This window comes from Silene latifolia, chromosome 1 (assembly GCF_048544455.1).
Source record: "Silene latifolia isolate original U9 population chromosome 1, ASM4854445v1, whole genome shotgun sequence".
Classification (NCBI taxonomy): domain Eukaryota; kingdom Viridiplantae; phylum Streptophyta; class Magnoliopsida; order Caryophyllales; family Caryophyllaceae; genus Silene; species Silene latifolia.
In genome coordinates, this window is record NC_133526.1 from 185,846,106 (window position 1) to 185,869,106 (window position 23,001).

Genomic DNA, 23,001 nt, shown 5'->3' on the forward strand with positions numbered 1-23,001 from the left:
ATCGACCGTATAATGTTATATTATCACTACGTTTGTGATCCATGAAATTCACGGGTTTATCTTTTTTACTTTTGTTATTTTTATCATATTGTTTATATTTGTCTGATCAATTATTAGTTGATTCATTTAAAATATATAGGCTTGAAATACATAAAAGTTAGTTGGTTAATGCCTTATTTCTTTGACAATTTTGGTTTATTTTCAAAACTATATATTGTATTTTAGTTGTTATTTTGATTAATATACTAAAAACATGTGGTTTTAAAAAAAAGTTACCTTTCAATGATTCCAGTAATTCATGACACCATGTAAAAAAAATTAAATGCTTAAGGTTGCTTTTTTATTAGATTATATAGATTTTGTACTAAATTTTCTATGTAAAAGTTTGAACGTCGCTTTGTCTTCTGGCAAATAATGTTAGTAAGTAAACGAAAGGGCAAATTAATGCATAATGTTGAATTATTTCTCTTTTTTTTCCTTCTTTTTTCGAGAATAATAATTCTCACAATGTAAGGAGCTTAAATCAAATAGAATTATAAGGTTTTTTTTTTATTTTCTCAATATTTTAATTGTCATAAATCATATAGTAGCATAGTTATGAACTTTAATAAATGTTAGTCTTACTATATCATCTATACTAATTTGTCAAAAATTCTAAATTTTATAGTTTCCAATAAATGATAAAATAAATTAAATAATAATTTAATACAAATCTCATTGCAATCTCTTATATGTTATAAGACATATGCATTAGATAATATGACATGTACGCAGAAATATTAGATAATAATTTACATTTAGCCATTATTTATGTCAATAGAATTTTTTTTGTCCAACTTGTTAATAAGATTGAGATCCTCGCAACTCCAATTTCATTCTATGAGAGCTATTTCTCAAAGGAAAAATGATGAATAAAAAAGAAATACATACCCAAATAAAACATACATTTGAAAGTTTTTGAAATACTAAATTTTATTTATGAACCTGTTAGGCCCAGTTTAACCTGGTCTGACCATAACCTGGTCCGACTCAATAAAGCTGATTGATTGAGACGAAGACCGGACAAGACTAACTACTATCTAGCTGGTGAAGAATATTATGGCAAGAAGACTACTAAATCCTGGAAGAGAAGCCTGATGGTCAGTATATCATAGCTTGGCGGATTACTAAAAATAGCCTGGATTGAGCAGATAAACAAGAAATGCGATTGTATAAGCCAAATAACCGTGCCCTATTCTCAAGGAAGACCAAGTCCAAACCTAAAACTATTTAATCCATGAATCTGGACGGAAAGAAGAGAAAAAGCTAAGGATTGGTTGAGTTGAGAACGGGTCAAGCGAGCTAATAGGAAGCGTGCCCTATTATTAAAAACGACTCCTACAATTTGGGGAAGAGGTTGCTGATTATAAACGTTGCTCATTATAACGTTAAGGGGGGATAGAACTATAAATAGGAGAATTTAACAATTGTAAAGATATTCATTGTTAGTTAATTTTATCTATACTTTATCTTCTTTTTTACTCTTGAGCATTCAGATATTCATACAACATTGTGCCCGGTCTATCAAAATAATAAAAACGTTATTCTTTATACTTATTTCTTTCTTTATCATTTATTCATACCATTCTAATCTTATAGAACTAGATACCCTGATCACTATATAACTAAGCCGGATCCCTTCAGGAAAATCCTGCTAAAACAATTGGCGCCCACCGTGGGGCATCTAGTTCTTCAACCAATAAAATTCTCCTTATTATCTTTCAATTAATATTCACACACAAAAATGGTGGAACTCACATTTGAACAACAATTAGCGGTCGCTCTGGCCAAAATCAAGGAATTGGAAACAATCCAAGAGAAAGCGGCTCAGTCAAGCAGAAATCAATAGGCTGAAGGAATCTGAGTCTAGCCTGAAGAAGAAATTGGAAAATCAGGCTTCGGGCTCCAAGACCAGATTCGAACCAGGAACCCCATTCTCATCCATCATCAAAAACATAGACTTCTCTAATTTTGGAACCCCGGAGAAGGATACATTATCCGGCACTCCAACCATTCCCAATGATGAGACAAACAAAATCAAGCCGCAATAATGATGGCTATGCTTCAGGAAATCCAAAAACTCCACAACAAAATAGAAAATATACCCGGAGTACGGACCACGTGGTGAAGTAGAAATTGATGACTTTGCGGATTCACCCTTTGCAGATGAAATTGCAAAGATTGATCTACCCAAGAAATTTATTGTCCCATCCATGAGAACTTATGATGGAACTTCGATTCACAAAATCATGTTGCCATATTCAAACAAAAAATGTTGGTTGCCTCAATACCCAGTGAACTCGGGCAAGTCTGCATGTGCAAAGGCTTTGGCACAACCCCGATCGGGGCAAAGCATTACAATGGTTCATCAATCTCCCAAATGGAGGTATCAAGAATTTTTGCGAGAATTGATCAATGCCTTCAATCAACAATTCGCAAGTAGCGGAGATATGGCCAAGAGACCAAGCAACCTGTTCGGGATAAAGCAGCTTCTGAAGAATCTCTCAAGGAATTCCTGGCCAGATTTGTCAAAGAAAAGGTGGCCATTCCAAGATGCGATGAAGAAGAAAGCAGAGAAGCATTCAGGCAAGGAGTCCTGCTTGACAGTGATATTTATGCAGATCTGACCAAGAAAGCATGTCCAACCTTTGCCACCGTTCAATCCATCGCCTTAGAGCATGTCAGATTAGAAGAAGACCTCAACTTCAGGACGAACTCATCCGGAGGAAAGCAGGGCTATGGACATACTAACAGGAAAAGCTCCTACCAGAAAGGAGGCAATCCCAGATCAGCACCCTATTCCAGGCCGAACGATCCAAGTCAATATGGCACAAGAACATAAAGGTAACCTCTCTAGCCTCCCAACTATTCCTGAATATAACTTCTCTATTAATACTTTAGGATTAATCAAACGCTGGAAAACCGGGAGATACGGTCAGATGGCCAAAGAAGTCCGACAACCCCAGGAAAGATCCAACAAGATGGTGTGACTTCCATCAGGACATCGGACACACCACAGAAGAATGCATTCAGCTCAGGAAACAAGTGGCATATCTTCTAAAGAAAGGCTACTTGAAAGATATAATCCAGCAGCCAAAGAATAAAGATGAAGGACAAAATAAGAGAGACCCAGGAAGCGGCAGAGATCCTCCTCCTCCTCCTCCCATCTATGAAGTCAAATTCATAAATGGAGGATCAGAAATCGTGGTCGACCACTCTGCAGCCCAAGAGAATATCCAGGGAATCCGGACTCCAACCTCCTTCCAGGCCCGAGTCATTTGCTCGCTATTACCTTTGATGACTCGGATCTGCAAGGAATATCAGGTCTACACCATGACAGCCTGGTAATCACAATGCAAATCGGCACAGCCAAAGTATCAAGAATCCTGATAGATGGAGGAAGCTCAATCAACCTGGTGATGCTTGACGTCCTTAAAGCTATGAAGATAGACGAAAGCAAGATCATAAAGAAATCCAGCGTCCTGGTTGGATTCAGTGGAGAAACAAAAAACACCCTGGGAGAAATCAGCTTGCCTACCTATGTGGAGGGCGTGGCTTCATATGAGAGATTTGGAGTAATGGATTGCTTATCCTCGTATAATGTAATCCTGGGCAGACCATGGATCCACAATGTCAAAGCAATCCCATCAACATACCATCAATGCGTGAAAATTCCAACAGAATGGGGGATAACCACCATCAGAGGAGAACAAAGGATCGCTCAGGAATGTTACACTCAGGCTTTGAAACCCTCAAAGTCAGGTAAGTCCCTTGCATAGCAATTAAAGTCACTGTCGGGGAAGAATACATAGCACAAACACGGATGGAAACAGGAGAAGTCATATTAGACCCAGAATTCCACGACAGGAAAGTACTTGTAGGGTCGATGCACCGACTCAATCAGACCAAATCTGGTCAGCTTTCTTAAAACTAAAATGTCTTGTTTTGCTTGGTCACATTTTGATATGACTGGTATAGATGCTGATGTTATTACTCATAAGTTGAACATTGACAAATCCTTTAAGCCTGTACAGCAAAAGAGAAGAAAATTTGCTGCAGAAAGGCACGAAATTATCAACCAAGAAGTTGACAAGCTCTTTGGACATGGGAATGATCGGGGAAGTAATGTACCCGACCGGCTTGCAAACGTGGTAGTCGTCCAAAAGAAAAATGGCAAATGGAGAGTCTGCGTAGATTATACTGACTTAAACAAAGCCTGCCCAAAAGATCCATTTCCCCTACCACACATCGATGCAATGGTAGATGCCACTGCAGGCCACGAAATGTTGACATTCATGGATGCCTCCAGCGGATTCAATCAGATAAAAATGCATCCAGCAGACCAGGAAAGCACAGCTTTCATCACTGAAAGAGGTATATATTGTTATCTTTGCTATGCCCTTTGGATTAAAAATGCGGGTGCAACTTACCAAAGGCTAGTCAACATGATGTTCAAAGATCAGATAGGAGACACCATGGAAGTCTATATAGATGACATGGTAGTCAAATCAAAAAAGGCAGAAGACCATGTCAAAGACCTGGAAGTAGCCTTTCAAATATTGGAAAAATTCAATATGAAGCTCAACCCACAAAAATGCCACTTCGGAGTCTCAGCAGGCAAATTCTTGGGCTACATGGTGACAAAGAGAGGAATAGAAGCCAGCCCTGAGCAGATCAAAGCTATCCTGGAACTAGAACCACCAAAGACAGTCAAAGACATACAAAAGCTGACGGGGAGAATAGCAGCCCTGAATAGATTCATCTCAAGATCATCAGAAAGATGCAAATCGTTTTATAACCTGCTAAGGAAGAACAAGGACTTTCAATGGACCCCTGATCATCAGGCTGCCTTTGAAGACCTGAAAATATACCTATCCTCTCCACCCTTCTTTGGCTAAACCGGTCAAAGATGAACCCCCGACAAGATATACCTGTCGATCCTGAAACTTCTTTGTCGGTGCGAGTCCTGGTCAAAGAAGCAGAGACGGACAACGGCAGACTGTCTATTATGTAAGTAAAAGTCTGCTTTGGATGCGAGAGATCGTACGCCTACTAGAAAAATATGTTTTAGCTTTAATAATGAGTTGCACAAAATTAAGACCATATTTTGAAAGTCACCCTATAATAGTCAGAACAAATCTTCCTATTAAGTCTGTACTTAGGAGACCAGAATTGTCCGGACGAATGTGCAAATGGTCATCCACTAAGCACATACAATATAACGTTTGAACCAAGGAGAATTAAGTCACAAGCACTAGCAGATTTTGTGGTGATTTTAGTCCGACCCTAGAACCCGACCTAATAAAAGAAGTAAATAAACCGACCAAAGCGACCAAACGGACCTAGAATGGACCCTATTTGTCGATGGAGCAGCCAACACAAGGGGCACAGGCCTAGGTGTAGTACTAAAATCACCAAAGGGGGATAAGATAGTACAGGGCTATAAGTCATTTGTGCATTTGAGGCCACCAACAATGAGGCGAGAATATGAAGCCACGATAGCCGGGTTAAAGGTATGTATTGATCTTGGTGTGCAAAATTTAAAGGTACGCACCGATTCCCTTCTTGTCTCCAACCAGGTAAATGGCATATATCTTTGCAAAAGACCCCAAAATGATGCTTTATCTAGATGTTGTTCAAATGCTAAAATCAAAGTTTAAGAACTTTAATATTGACCAAATTTCGGGGACTTAAATACCAGGCCGATGCCTTAGCCGGCCTAGGGTCCAACTTTAGTCCCTTTGATTTTGACAAAATACCCATTGTGCATTTATTAGAACCTGCAATAAACAAACAAGATGAAAGTTTCCCAATCTACATTGCTAATTCTTGGACGAAACCTTACTATGACTGGCTACAACAGGGAATCCTACCCTTAAATAAGCAAGATGCCGAGCACCGAAAATAAAAAGCGCCGTATACTATTATTGACAACGTGCTTTTTAAGAAATCGCAGGCCGGACCTTACCTCAGATGCCTGGAACCACGGGAAGTCGAGCAGATATTATCGAAATCCATGAAGGATACTTGTGGAAATCACAAAGGTGGAAGAAGCCTGGCAAGCAAAGTACTCAGAACAGGATATTATTGGCCCACCTTAAGAGCCGATTGCCTGGATTTTAGCTCTAAATGCAAAGCCTGTCAGATTCACGGACCATATATCCATCAGCCATCTGAAGAACTACATTCCATATCCGCACCCTGGCCATTTATGAAGTGGGGCATGGATATAGTAGGAAAACTACCTCAAGCACCCGGACAGAAAGTTTTCATGCTAGCAATGACTGACTACTTCTCCAAGTGGATAGAAGCTGAATCATACAGGCAAGTCAAGGAGAAAGATGTCATAGCATTCATCAAACATAATATCATATGTAGATATGGCATCCCCCTACGAAATAGTATGCGACAATGGCACACAATTTGTGGGAAAAAGAACAATGAATTTTACGTGCTCAATGGAACATCAAACCGGTAACATCCACGCCGGGATATCCAAAAGCCAACGGTCGGCGAGAATCCAAGAACAAAGTGGTGATCACCGCATAAAGAAAAAGCTGGAAAGAAGAAAAGGTAGATGGGTTGAAGAGCTCCCCCGGTCCTTTGGGTGACAGAACCACGCCTAAAACATCCACCTGGCCAAACCCCCTACTCCTTGGTCTATGGATGTGAAGCGAATATCGGCCGAGGTGGACATTCCATCAGCCAGGGATGTAGCCTGAACACAACAACAAACAACATACCTCTAATGGAGGATAGCCTGAACTTAACAGAAGAGCTAAGAGATGCAGCAAGCATCAGATTAGCAAGATACCAAACAAAGAGTTGAGAAGCTACAACAAGATGTCAAAGCCAGGGTGTTCGGGGTAGGAGACCTCGTTCTCGGGAAAGTATTCCAAAACACAAAAGAGAAGAATCTTTGGCAAATTGGCCCCCCAACCTGGGAAGGCCCCTATCGATTGATTCAATAGTCGGCCGGGGAGCTTATAGACTACAAACCCTGGACGGAGAAATGATCCCAAGAGCTTGGAATATTACACACTTAAAACTATTTCACATATAGAATATATTTGCACAATCCAGGTATAACTTTTTACTTTAAACACTTCTTGCCTGAAAACTACATGTATGATACTTGCAATTATATGAATAAATGCCGTATATGATTTCTTCAAATTATGTGCCCAAGTACTTACCTATAATCTCATAATTACTTAGTGAAATCTTCAACACTTGTTTTACATATTGCATCTTATTTAAAAACAAATCTTAAAGATTGGGGGCCACCCCCACCAAATATCCAACTGATATCCAAAATTCAGTTGCAAAATAGGCCTTTAAATATTGAGCTCAACATAACATACAAACCTGGAAAATCTATTCCTAGACTGTATGACATAAATGGGTCATAAGCCCTCCAGACAGGCAAGGGACATAAGCCCTCCAGACAGGCAACAACCCCACCCATAACACATTAAACTGGCCTGATCGTCGAATAATAAGCGGCCTGATCCGATCGAAAAAATTGGCCTGATCCAGTCGTATAACTGGCCAGATCCAGTACACGTCTAACATCACAAAAGTACTTTGTCAAAACACAAAAAGAAGCAAAACAAAGACCAAATATTTATTCACCCAAAATAATTGGCCCTACCTAATAACCATCCATTCCAGGGACATGCCCCCTGGATGAGCCAAAAAGTTTCGATATACTCTAAATATTCATTCCAGGGACATTCCCCCTGGATAGACCAAAACCCAAAAGAAAAAACTAAGTTATTTTTGAGCCGAATCGACTCACAACCATCCACCATCTCCGATCACCGGACTTTGCCTTGGAAGGAGGAGAATCCACTTCTTCTTCTTGACCCATGTTGGCCAAGTCGGGATACCGAGCATCCAGAGTCTGTCTCATCTCGGTCCGGATTCCAATCAGCCGGTCGGATTCTCGGGTCCCTCATAGCATCAACCCGACCTTTTCCGAAGAAGTACCGAGTCGCATCAGCCAACCTTGCCTCCACTAACTCCTTTTCAAAAAGCAAGCTCTTCATTCTTTTTCAATCGATCCTGCATTGCACGCTTCTCACCTCCAACTCCGCCTGACACCTTCTCGGCATTTTTCGTGACCACCTCACAAACTATAGCACCCTGGTTGACTCCTTAGCTGCTGCCAACCGAGATTGGAGCACCACTTCATTACCCCTGGATGAGTGCGAGTCACGGTTTAGCCTATCCGCTTTTCCTCCAAACTGGTAACCTTGGCACAGGCGTCCCTAAGCCGACAAGCGAGTGACCCAAAGATCCAACCCCCGCGTACATACAAAATCAATTAGGCAAATACAAGGTAAAACAAAAAGCACATAAACAATAAAAAATATCCCTCTACAACTAACCTCTCTAGCCTGGGAAGCGAGTTCAAGCGACCCTTGTTACAAGAGAAGTCGAATAGAAACCACCCTGGTAGACGAATCAAGGGTACTAGCAGACAATAGTTGGTCGCTCATCTTTGCAGAAAACTCATCTATCCGAGCCCGGGCATCATCCATGTCATCAATCCTAGCAGGCACTTGCCTTATACTCTGAGTGGCCGAGCCGGGATAGGTCGTTTCCCTCCTTCCTCCTCTTCAGAATATCATCCTCCCTCTTTCTTTTTGAGCCTGGATGACCTCTCGGTGACACTATCTGGGCGGATCTTGAGGAGGCCTGGACATCGAAATCGGGATATCCAAAGTCTTGTCACTCCCACTAGTTTCGGCTCTTGGACCGCTCGGCAATCCTAGCCACCCGACCTTCAAATCCTTTGCGAGAAAAGCTAGCTTGACCTAGCGAGAAGATCTAAACACGGATATATAAAAAATATACGTAAATATCAAACCAAAAAGTGACAGAAAGACAACAGCCAACATAAAAGCAAGCAGAAGGCGTACGGGGAAAGAGCGAGAGAACTAGGCTTGCGTTTGGGTACTTTAACCCTTGATCGGCTTGGTCTTCATATACCAGGGGCAACAATTCCCCGCCCAAGCAAGCTGGCCAGGTCCTCTCTTCCTCGGGAATAGCAAGGAAAGCATCTATCCTTGCAATAGCCTCTTCATCTAGAGGATCGTGATTCCAATCAGGAGCTACAAACATTACAAAAACAAAATATACAGGTAAGATTTATGTACCTCACTCTCATTCAATATAACTACAAAATAAAAATACAGGAAACCTACCACTCTCCAAAGGAGGATATCTCAGTAATCAAAGCCGATCCCGCAGTCTCGGTCCGGATAAACGGGAAAGTCTTTGCCCAACTCTTGTCGTCTCAGAATCCAGGTTAGTAATTAATGGAGTCATCTTTGACTTAATTCTCAAATTAAAACGACCAACAGAAGGATTTTTTAAAATGATATCTTGCCTTAATATCATTGAGAGTAATCACAAGATTGTGTTTAGCGCATAAATTTTCTATGGAATGAACAAGTTTCCAAACCATCGGCATAATCTGAAAAGGTGACACTTCCATAGCACGGATGGTGTCAATCATTAAGGGAGTAAAAGGTAACTTACAGCCTGCTTTGAATGCCCATTCGAAAATACAGAACCAACCAGGTGATACCCGATTAGCCCTAATCTGGACAAGACTCGAGAATCCATACCTCGGTCGATTCGGGAATTATTTTCTTCTCCCTTAGTATCTTGTCATAATTTGTTTTCAACAAGTTCTCTTCAGGAAAGTAAGGATCCAAAGATTGAAGGGCGGTGAATACAGAATCCTGGTACTTAAAAGCAACAACGCATGAGCAGGAGGATCAATCTCCATCACTTCTTCTTCCGGACGTTTATAGGTTCGGGCTCGCAGCAATGACTTTTCGGGATGTAGGGCGTTTCTTTGCTCCCATGTTCTTAAGTGTTTGATTTATTATAGAAATTGTTGAGAAAATACGAACGGGATTACCGAGAAATATGGAAGAATTCGAGGAAGAATTTTAGAAGAATATTTAGCAAAGAAAGTGGAGGAAATTTGGTGAAAGATAATCTTGCCCTAAATACCGTATTTATAGAAAACCTATAACGGTGTGAAAACCCTAGGGATTGCAAAACTCTCAAAGATGACATCACCTAGCCGTTATAGTGTCCAACGGTAACTAGGAGTCTAAGAGTCATTGATTAAGTGTAAGTCTCTTTATTGTTTAGCCCGGTAAAAATTGACATTTCACCCCTGGCCGACCCAAAGACGGGTAAAATGTCAAGGGGCAATTGTTAGGCCCAGTTTAACCCGGTCCGACCATAACCACGGTCCGACTCAATAAAGCGATTGATTGAGATGAAGACCGGACAAGACTAACTACTATCTAGCTGGTGAAGAATATTATGGCAAGAAGACTACTAAATCCTGGAAGAGAAGCCTGATGGTCAGTATATCATAGCTTGGCGGATTACTAAAAATAGCCTGGATTGAGCAGATAAACAAGAAATGCGATTGTATAAGCCAAATAACCGTGCCCTATTCTCAAGGAAGACCAAGTCCAAACCTAAAACTATTTAATCCATGAATCTGGACGGAAAGAAGAGAAAAAGCTAAGGATTGGTTGAGTTGAGAACGGGTCAAGCGAGCTAATAGGAAGCGTGCCCTATTATTCCGGCAATGACTCCTACAATTTGGGGAAGAGGTTGCGATTATAAACGTTGCTCATTATAACGTTAAGGGGGGATAGAACTATAAATAGGAGAATTTAACAATTGTAAAGATATTCATTGTTAGTTAATTTTATCTATACTTTATCTTCTTTTTTACTCTTGAGCATTCAGATATTCATACAACATTGTGCCCGGTCTATCAAAATAATAAAAACGTTATTCTTTATACTTATTTCTTTCTTTATCATTTATTCATACCATTCTAATCTTATAGAACTAGATACCCTGATCACTATATAACTAAGCCGGATCCCTTCAGGAAAATCCTGCTAAAACAGAACCTAAAAACAATTAATCATTCACATTCATGTAGTCAATTTTGTAGTTAGTTTATAACATAATATTGAGTAGAATAGAGGGAATATTTGTTTAAGCAATTCTAGTATTTCTCTTCTTCAAATAGTTTCTTTCTCTAATGAACTATCCCTTAAAAAAAATTAATAACTGAGGGATTAATAAAAAAACAAAATGGTGGAATTTAATTTATGTAATAGTAACCTTATCGTTATTAATTTAAGTTTTCCCTTAAATAATGTAAGAAATAGAATATTGAATCATAAAGATGTAAGTATATTTACCTATGAATAGCACAACTTCACAAATCTTGATAGCCTCTAAATGAGAACAAAACAACATATATGTGAAGGTTAAAAATGTGAAGATTACTTCATACCAATGGAACTTAAAAATAAATAAATAAATTATTAATTTAAAACCTTAGTACACTATTGACTTTGATATTGATACAATGATAAGAGATTATTGACATATATATATAATTCTTTTGGCGATGGGGGTAAAAAAATATTCGCTTGAATTTTGAATCACAAATGTTGCCTTCCATCAAACATTTATAGCCAAATGAGGATGCGTTTTATGACTTTTGGTTTTTTTTTTATTATTACCAAATTTAATATATACATAAATATGTATAAATATTTTATGAGTTTTGAGCATTCATTTTTATTATTAGCAAATTTAATATAGACATAAATATAGAGTAATGAGAAATGAAATATAAAACGTTTACTTTTTTTTTCTTTTTTTTTTTTTTACAAAATCCACATCGCATGAGAATTGTTTAGGGAGTTATCTTACGAACTAAAAAATGGTAGATATTTTGTCTTCCCTTTTATTATAAATCATATTTATAGATTTACATATGTATTCAATTTAATGAAATTGAGCAAGTTTATTGCAATAATATTTAAAAAGGAGTTGCACATATAAATAATTTAAAATTAGAGTGATGTAAATTTTTATTTTTCGTTTAACCAATTGTAGTTTTAAAAATTAAAATGTCAATGTTTAATGCTAAGTATGTTATTATTTGCACTTAATATTTAGAAATTCTTTATTATTTCCTAAACGGCGTAAAATTAGAATTATGTGATATTTATTTGTTACTTAAAATATTCTAAGAATAAACGTAGAAATTAAAAATTTTGTATGAATTTTAATTTTTAATTGTTTTTTTAATTTATCTAGAAATTAAAAAGGCCAAAATTTAATGTTTGTTATTCTAATTTATTTTTTATGTAAATATTTTTTAATTTATGTATCGTTTTAAATGGATCATTATACGAACATGAATTACCCTCTTAATTAAACACGTCATATTACATGGAGGATTGGTGACGTGGAATTTTGGTAATGCAAGATGGCATTTAGTAATGCGAGGTGGCATTGTCTACGTGGCTTTTAAGGTTTACCCTTTTAATAATATTTATAGATTATGTTACTCACATGGTAAAGTATCTCTCTTTGTATGAACATATGACGATCATGTTAATACTTCTGTTATAATGTACTATTGGCCAATTATAACATTCGGAATACGATTATTGGATAGGATAGACATTATTATGTCTTGTGTACATGGAAGGAGGGGAGGGGGGAGTATGACCCCATATGGACGATAATTATGTTATCCGGCAATGGCCGAGATAGGTCTTAGACCCGGATTTCTTATCCTATGTACATGGAGGTGGGCTTAGCCCGGAGGAGTTTCGGCTCCGTAATGTCTCTCCTTTTAATATTAGTAGACCGGTATAAGAGTGAAATTAAATGTTGCATATTGAAATAACAGGTTGTGCATGTCTAATTTATGATTCGAGTGTACCCATGTAACCTATTACACATCCTTGTCATATATTATTAAAATATAAAAAACAAGAAACTAGGGCTAGTGGAGGTGACCGGAGTCATACTCAGCCTGTGGTTGGCTGATTCTGTTACTTTCATTCTTTTTCAGGTACAAGTATTGGGGAAGGTTAAGGGAGGAATTTCAGATAGGGTCAATGACTTAGGATGAATAATTATAGTATATAAAGTTATTATTTTTTTTAGCTTTAACAAGTATATTTATCTTTATTCTTGTAAAGGCCTTGTATTTTCCGGATAGGAAATACGGCGGTGACGCCCTTGTAATTCCGATGTCATTATTACTAATAAAGGAACTGTTTTGAGCTACTTGTCTGCTTATGTAACACTCCATCTACCAATGAGCCTTAACAAGACCTTCCCTAGCAGATACGAGCATTACCAACTCGGTTGCCCTAAGGATAGTATATCATAACGTCAATAAAAGAACTTTTTAAAGTTTATTACAAGTTTAACTCAAAAGAAAAATACAACTGATATCAAAAAACTATCAACTATGGTGAGACTACTCCATGCCAAGAATAGGTGAAATACTCGTCCTTCCAACGCACCCAGATAAGCTCCACATATCAACAACTGCTAAGACTGACTGCTCACCATAATGGATCACGGCATATACATAACAAGAAAGAAGACAACAAACCGGATTGCAACACATTTGAAATGGTCTTGGATAGTTCATGATGACCACAATAAGGGGGAGAATGACATCCTTATAGCACACCTTTCACATCCCATTATGGGACATATCTCCGGAATAGCCCATCGGAGCAATGTTTGAATAGATAAGGATCATTGTAACACCCCGCTATTTTTAGGGCGTTTCTCTCTTATTTTAGATTGGTTTTGAATTTTAGAATATTAAAACTTTTATAACTACATTTTATTATGGGAAATAAAGGTGTTTTGAACTTTTGGGAATAACTCTGTTTTGAACTAATTGGGATCACTAATCGTTTTTAAAAGCCAAATTCAACTTTACTTAATAAGACCAAGCTGGTGACCAAAGAAAAAGATAAAATATATATATATATATATATATATATATATATATATATATATATATATATATATATATATATATATATATATATATATATATATATATATATATATATATATATATATATAGAGATTGAATCATGTGAGGCACCCTTCTTAGGGGTAATTTGGACACCTTCTAAACCGTCGGATCTAATAACTATAGACGCACCGAGATGCTTTGCCACGTGTCCCTATTTAATCATACACTCAAAGCAAATGCCAACCAACAACTTCATTTACGACATTTCACTCTCTCTCTCTACTCTCTCTACTCTCTCTCTCCCTCGTCTCTCTGTCTTTCACGCATTAACTCCACTCTCAACACTCAACTACCGTTTTTCGATTAAATTTGTTCATCATCGTCTGAATCACACGCAGTTCATCACCTGATATTTTGATCGCGATCGTCATCATCATCATCATCTCTGTTCGGTCGTCCTTTTTCGGATCTAGGTATGTGATATTCTCGTTCGTATCACTAATTTCCTTCATTTTCGATCAATTATTGTAGATCTACTTTTTTCAGACGCTTTTCAATCTACTATTTGTTTCGATAATGTATTACTAAATCATTTTCATTATAATGCAGGTTTTAATCATCCTCGAAGAATTATCCGGTCAGTACGAACGCAGCAAAATCAATTTCGGAGCATTTTTGATCTACTATTTGTATGTCCTGTTCGCTCTCTTCAATACTTACTTCGTCAATTTTTGTTTATTAGGTTTTTCTCATTGTTCATTGCTTAATATGTTTCGTTTTTGTTAATATTGTGCTTTTTTGTTGTTGTTGTTGTTGTGGTGCTCTGTTGATTCTGCAATGTCGACATAGGTCTGTGTTTGTGTATCATGAAACTTGGAGGTGATATTGTGAATATTGGTCTGATGTGTTGTTGTTAAACCTGAGTTAATTTTGTGAATTTTGGAGTCGTTTCTGTGAATCTGGTGGAATATTTTGTGAACGGTGGAATATTTTGTGAATCATTCTCATTATAATGGGAAGTTAAACCTGTGTTTGTGTATCATGAAACTTGGAGGTGATATTGTGAATATTGGACTGATGTGTCGTTGTTAAACCCGAGTTAATTTTGTGAATTTTGGAGTCGTTTTTTGTGAATCTGGTGGAATATTTTGTGAATCTGGTGTAATATTTTGCGAATCATTCTCATTATAATGCAGGAAGTTAAACCTGCCTCATGATTGTCATCTTTTTATGATGAGTTTATGTGAATGTTTGTCTGAAGCATAGACCTTATCTTGCGAAACCTATAGACCACTTTGTCCATAGTTGGTCATTTGTAAAACTTCATCTGAATGCTTTGCCTTGTTTTGATATGGCTTTTAATCCTACTTATCTGGAATGTACTTATACGAAACATGACATTTTGTGTATGTGTATGAAATGTATTACTTATTATGTTTTAGTTATTTTCATTTATTTTTGTCTGAACTGTGTTAGTTATTTATATGCCTAGGTCAATTGCTCCTGTCTGCGTATACATTGCCAACTATGGACACTTGGTGTACGGGTCGGGTAATCGATATATTTGAAGAGGCAGAGTTTGAGCTCATTAAATGGATATGCTATCTTCTTGGATGACTTTTTGTAGGGACTAATCTTGGTAATTTGAAATATAATTTAGTAGCTACATTCCTATTACGCAAGGGTACACTTTTGAGTCTTACAAATGTGTTCTTAAGGTATTACTATGCTCAAACTCCTCTCATCTGTACAATTCCTTGGGTTGTATTAAAACGGAATTTTAGGTTACCTTTCTTTCCATGTACTAGTAGAAAGAATATGTATCATAGATGAAGATGATAACGATGAAGATCGATCCCTACAAACAAGTCTTTCTCACGACCTATATTTTCTGCCATATCCCAACATTTGTGTTGCTCATTTAGCCCGGCCTTCTAGTTGTGACGGTTTCCTGGCTAAATGAGCAACACCAAATGGTGGGATATGGCAGAACATATATGCCATGAGAAAGACTTGTTTTGGAGGGATCGATTATCTTCATCGTCCTCATCTTCATCTTTGATATATTTGCTTTTTGTACATCTAAAGAAAGCTTGCCTACAATGCCCTTATAATACAACACAAGGAATTGTACAGAAGCAGGCTGAATATGAGGACGGTAATACCTTGTGAACACAGTTGTAGGACTTAAAGTTGTACCCTTGCGTGATAGGGAATGTAGCTACTCAATTATATTTCAAATGAACCTATTATGTTTAGTTGTCGGTCGGTGTACTTAGGTCTATCACCGTTAGTATTTAATCTTACTTTTGTATACTTGCTAAGGCACCCTTGTATAAATATGTAATCAGTAGTTTTCTATTTCGGATGTTGTATCAACATAATGTATGAATACTATGTTCCATTAATGAAGTTTACTTTCCTTTTATTTTGTCAATCCTCGAGCATATATCTTTCATAATAACTTTGAATACAACTTTCATAATAATTTAGCTGGCATGCGCTTGATGAGATTCATTCGTCTCTCGATCTTTGTAATGTTGATTCATAATTACGTGAATCCTATACTTGATTTTGTGAATCTTGGAGTAGTTGTTGTGAAACCTAGATCTGCCATTGTGAAACTTATTCATTTAGTTACTAACCTACTATGCGTTCCTATTATTATTTTTTAGTGAATTATGGAGTCTTGGTGCAAAGGGTGTGTCGTTAATGCTTTTGAAGAAGACGAATCGTCATTTCGTGCAGCTTATGTCTGTCAAAAACAAAATGCAATCAGTTTGTCTTTTAAGGAAGCTGATTTGGCAGAAGTTAAATTATCTTCCCCTCGCTATCACTCACAACATTCTGTTTTCAATATTCAAGGAGTTATGCATAATATATTTTCTAAACTTGATGCCTTTGAAGACAAGGCAAATATGGCTATTGTGTGTCGGAATTGGTCTCAGTTATTTCTTATTCATCCCAATGCTCCCGGTGTAACCGCTGCATATTGGCTTTCTCTTGAAATCAACCATGTGGAGGGTATTCTAATTATTCATAGGGGTGCTAACCTAATCTTCCAAACGTGCAAATGTTTGCTGACTGATAATATGTCAGCTAAATTCATCCTTCATTTTCACCAATATAACCATCCAAGTGCCATGAACCTTCTGAATGCTATTGATCGCGCTACAATTTATGAAAACTTCCGTTCTTTACCTCCAGTGATGTCTACTGAACGAGCCACTGCAATTGCTATTCTCATGTCAACTTATTACGCAATTGTATAGATGCATGTTCTATCGATTTACCTTCTATTATGGACCTATAGCCTACATTTGTATCCCTTTTCCTAAAATACTATCTTTGTAATTTTCGGCATTGAACGTTGCTATCTTGTTTGCCGTGTTCTATTGTCGATAGTTTATAAATATAATGTATGACTACTACGTTTTATTAATGAAGTTTGCTTTGTGTTCTTTGATTTTGTGAATCCTTGCGTTCCCTATTGTTTCATAATAACTTCGAATGACAATTTCAATAATAACTTCAATAATAACTTCATGCCCCGTTGCCATTTCCGGCCCCTACTGTTAACCCCGTCCCCCAAAAAGGGTTCACCCGTCCTCTCCTAGGGTGTCTTTTGGTCTTGTCGTTAGTCGAATGACTATGTACAAGGGAAAGGGTTTAGGGTTGGGTTAGGCGGTTCCGCGGTAGCGGATCCGCCTAACCCAACCCTAAACCCTTTCCCGTCCCGTTTTAGGACACCCGCCCCCTATCGTTAACCCCGTCCCCCAAAAAGGGTTCACCCGTCCCCTCCTAGGGTGTCTTTTGGTCTTGTCGTTGGTCGAATGACTATGTACAAGGGAAAGGGTTTAGGGTTGGGTTAGGCGGTTCCGCGGTAGCGGATCCGCCTAACCCAACCCTAAACCCTTTCCCGTCCCGTTTTAGGACACCGGCCCCCTCGTGTTAACCCCGTCCCCAAAAAGGGTTCACCCGTCCCCTCTTAGGGTGTCTTTTGGTCTTGTCGTTGGTCGAATGACTATGTACAAGGGAAAGGGTTTAGGGTTGGGTTAGGCGGTTCCGCGGTAGCGGATCCGCCTAACCCAACCCTAAACCCTTTCCCGTCCCGTTTTAGGACACCCGCCCCCTCGTTAACCCCGTCCCCCAAAAAGGGTTCACCCGTCCCCTCCTAGGGTGTCTTTTGGTCTTGTCGTTGGTCGAATGACTATGTACAAGGGAAAGGGTTTAGGGTTGGGTTAGGCGGTTCCGCGGTAGCGGATCCGCCTAACCCAACCCTAAACCCTTTCCCGTCCCGTTTTAGGACACCCGCCCCCTCATCGTTAACCCCGTCCCCCAAAAGGGGTTCACCCGTCCCCTCCTAGGGTGTCTTTTGGTCTTGTCGTTGGTCGAATGACTATGTACAAGGGAAAGGGTTTAGGGTTGGATTAGGCGGATCCGCCGCGGATCCGCCTAATCCAACCCTAAACCCTTTCCCGTCCCGTTTTAGGACACCGGCCCCCTACTTGTTAGCTTATTTTTGAATCCTATAGCTTATTTTGTGGCGGGAGTTTATTTTGTGCATCTCGGGTCTTATCCCGTATTCGGACTATATACATTTTATGAAACGGGGTGTTTATTTGTGAATGGGGTGCTATTTTGTGAATCTCGGTCTACTCCTCACATTCAGACTATATAACTCTTATGCCTTATTGAAAAGAATCCTTGAGGTTATTTCGTGAAACTGGAGAGTTATTTTTGAATCTCAGTCATATCCCCCAAAATAGACTATATAAATCTTAGTTCTTATGTTTTGTGTATCCTTTCAGCTTATTTTGTGACGCTAAAGATGATTATTGTGAAACAGGCTACAAGATGAAGCGATCATCACAGGCGGTTGTGCAAGCAAGCGCTTCTGCGCCAGCAAAAAAACAGAGGGTGCGTTCAGAGGGACTGCCTACAGTGAGGACTCGAATGTCGCCAAAAGGGTTGTACAACTTTCTGAAAGATACGGAAAATCCACCGAGCGATCAGCAGATTCAAGCTATAAAAGACATGGGCTTTGGTGGTCTGTTAATGATTGAAACAGACAAGGTTCCCGGGGACCTTGCTTATTGGCTAGTGTCCAATTACAACCCAGCAAAGGGATGGTTATTTGACAAAAAACTCCCTGTATTAGAGGAGGACATCCATCTTTGCATGAACATTCCAATGGGTTCAAGACCTGTTGAGGAAGCGTCACATGTGGATAAGTGCCCTGCTTATTTAGCTACGTTGGAAAACTTCCGAAAGCAATATCCACACAAATATATCGATGATCACCACGTCTTGAACAAATTATCCATGCAGAAAGATGGTGGAGATGACTTTAAACGAAATTTCATCGTTTACATATTCTCGTCTCTGTTGGGTGGTGTGCAAGGGAATCGCGCAAGTTTGAGGATTTTGAAAAGTTTAGGTGATACTTCATCGATTCCGAATTCAATTGGTGCAATTTCATCAAACAAGTTGGCGACCAAGTTGAGTCTTGGCAAAAGGAGGAGTGGAGAGATGTCAAACGCTTGAAAGGAGATAATTTTTTTGGTGGACCCATTATGGTGCTCGTGTACATTTACTTGGACCGTTTCGTCTACAAATCAAGATTGGTCGTAAGAAAGTTTCCAACTTGTTGTAATTGGACGAAAGAAAAAATTGCAAAAAGAATTAAACAGGAGTTGAAGGCAAAAAAAGGTTTCGGTCAAGGTTCTGTGGAGCCTCCCCTTGTCATGAGCTACCACACACTCGCACCCGCACCTCGACCCACCGGTCACAAAGCTTGAGCATGTTCGGTCCAAATCAACCATTGAAGAAGGCATACCGGATATAGGGTCCGACATTCCACATTGCGGCGACAAGGAAACTGATGGCCTTAGTGACAGTAAGTGTGAGATTGTTCACAAACTTGCTGACGCCGCAAAGGTAGCGGCTGCAGCTTTCGCTAAGTACAGATCTCTTGCTATTCAAGCTACGAACAAGCTACCTTCCTCAGCAGCGGTCTCTACTATGGTGGCAGCCGTTAATGGTATTGCGGACGGGTATATTTCATCCCAACAGGATGAGTTTGATGAGAATGTTGGGGATGAAGAAAATGCCGATGATGGGAATAAGGAGGAAAATATAGAGATGGGTAATAATGAGGATGCTAAGAAGGATGAGGATGGTGAACTGAATTTGGACAACGTGGTCAATAATATCGTTGGAAACACGTTATCCATGGGAGCGAATGTTGTGGAGAATGATCACGTTGTTAATGACGATGTGGACAGGATGGGTGGATGGTCCGACGCTGATTTACGTGCGGCATTGGAAATTATGGTTGACACTTTTGTACCGATTCGTGCACCAGATCCCAAAGTGACAAGCAAACCCATTCGGAAACGTCGTAAACCAAGATTGCCAACCCCATCAGATTGCCCACGGTGGAGGCTGCTAGCAGACGACGATCATTTTTTGTCTTCTGAAGAAGACAGGTCTATTGATCCTCAGTCCCAGCCAACACCAACACCAACACCAACACCAACACCAACACCAACACCAACACCAGTTATCGAACTAGCCGAACCCCCAATTGTTATTGATTTACCTGATACTCCAATGATTCCAGTCGTCCGTCCACCATCTCCGAAACTGTGTGTGGAAGAAGCTGAGCAATTGCCTGAAAAACCATTGGTCACTCACCTGTACATTCGTCGTCGTCATGGAAACCGTTTGTCGGGTGATGAAACCACCGGTCCGTGCGAAACGCAGACGAAGAGGGACCAGGTGAGGAAAGCATACAAGGTGAGGAAAGAATAGGTCGGTGTCGAGAGGAAGAGGATGAGGGAACAGATTTCCTACATTATCGGTACCATCGGTTTCGATCCTGTTGATGTCACTAATGTTGATGTCAATAATGTTGATGTCAATACTCCTGCTATTGTGCGTCCTAGAAGAGAGATAATTCCATTTGTTGCCTATCGATCTCCGTATCTCCAAAGAAACATCGGTGTTATATCGCTTTTAATAGGGAGGAGAAAAATCTTTTGTTGGATTTCGGGCTTTGCTCAACAAAGTAGAACAAAGGTATTTGACTATGACCTTGTTTTGTAAATCTCAGGTCTCATTTTGTGAATCGGACAATTTATAAATCGTAGGGCTTATATTGTGAATCCAATAGTCTTTTTGCGAATCGACGGCTTGTTTTGCGAATCGATTGTTTTGATTGTTGAGTGCGGTGATATTCTTTTTCAAAGTAACACTCGAGAGATTGACAAGGAGCATGTTGAGGACTATACGAAGGTGATCGAGTATGTTTCAAGCTGTAAATATTTGGTGTGAGATCCTAAACAAGTAATGAGAAGTTGAAATCACCGGATTCTCTGTTCGTTTATTTGTTCCATACTCCAATGACGGTGTTAGTTCCCCCAGGGTTGTCCGGAAAATATTGATGTTTCTTGATTCAATTAGTAAGTTTTGGTTTGGTGTTATTATGTTTTGTGAAACCTATTTTCATCTTTATGTTCTTCTTTTCATTTCATCTTGTCTTGTTTTCAGATTTGCACTCCAATCATGTCTACATCATGCCCACCGTTCTTCTTTTGTTTCGACCTTCGATGGAATAAATTGACAGTCATACACCCTATGAATGGAGTAGATGTTAACTATTCTGATTATGTGCAACCTACGGTGCGTCTTTTCCTCCATTTCTGGTTATGCAAATCTGTGAATTCACGATCAAAGTGTTTGACAAGCATGTAACACATCCACATAATTAAGTGCTAATTTAGGTTGTGTCTGTGCAGAAAGACAGGCTCATTAATTGGGTTTCACCAAGATTCACAAAGATGGGCGACATGATGCTGAGTTGTTTATCCCTCCTTCAATTTTGAAGTCTGGTGAAATGGATACCGGCGTCTATTTGTTTCACCTGTTGGAGCATTACAAAGGGAACAAAACTGAATGTCCTTTAATTATAACTTCTGTAAGATACCTTTACTTAACCTTGTGAACCTGAGAGTTAGATTTGTCAGACCTGGAGTTAATTTCCTGAAACCTGGGGCCAGTTCTGTGAACTTTGGAATAATTATAAGGACTTTTTGTTTTGCATTTATAGGTAAGTCAACTGAAACGCTATGCATTGAAGTTATGCCTTCGAATTATGACCTCCGGTGACAACATGTTGAAAGCTACTGTCGAACGAAGTGCAGAAGAGTGGAATTGTGTGCCTATGTATGACCCATTCCCTTATTAATCATGTTTTGTGAATCTTAGATGTTATTTTTGGTTTTATCTGTTGTTCTTAATTTCTGAATCGTTGGTCTTATTATGTGAATCAAATATCTTGATTTGTGAATCACAGATCTTAAGCTGTCTTATTAATATTTGTCAGGGGCTACCGGCGTCTACCTTATTCTGAAGACCACCTTGTGAAGGTTATTTGGCACCGCAAAGGAAGAGATGTCATACAGTAAGTATTTTTCCCCTTTACTTTTATTTTTTTGTGCTTTTCCCTTGCCCCTTTACTTTAATTCTAGTAATGTTCCTTAATGTGCCTTACTACAGCGAGGCTATGGTGTGTCTTGAGTGGATGGAAGTCACACGAGCGGGTTTATCTACGCTTAGACCGCGTCGATGGGTTATGGATCAAGTAAGTAGTCTACTATCAGCGTTCATTCCATTGTATTATCTGTAATCTTTTGTTTCATTCCTAATATTGTTTTTTTTAGGTGATTGATATGTTTGGGATTAAGACGACACTTCATCGACCAGATCTTCTGTACTTGCCATCGACTGTCATCGTGGTTAGCTTTGAACTTGTTTTAATATTCAAGTATCTTGATTATCCCAAATTGATATGGTTTGTAAAATCACCTTTTGTGGTATGTAGAACTGTACAAAGAAGAAAACCCTTGTATTTGGAATCAATACATCAATGGGACATACAAACTAGGTGAATGGTGCCACAATCCGAAAGGTCTGGTCCCTCCACAATATTTTTTTTTTATTTTTTTTTTTTTTTTTTGTGGTGGACATGTAGGGCTGTAAATTGGAGACTAATCTTTATTATATCAGGTTTTTATACCGCTGATCAAAGA

At 38.8% G+C, this 23,001-nt stretch overlaps 1 long non-coding RNA gene across 1 annotated transcript; it reads left to right on the forward strand.

Moving 5' to 3' along the window:
* Positions 1-14,299: 14,299 nt before the first annotated feature.
* LOC141615403 (uncharacterized) lies at positions 14,300-15,484 on the forward strand. Its single transcript, XR_012529866.1, has 3 exons — positions 14,300-14,379; positions 14,516-14,595; positions 15,399-15,484. It is a non-coding gene; the product is annotated as an uncharacterized LOC141615403 (long non-coding RNA).
* Positions 15,485-23,001: the final 7,517 nt, after the last annotated feature.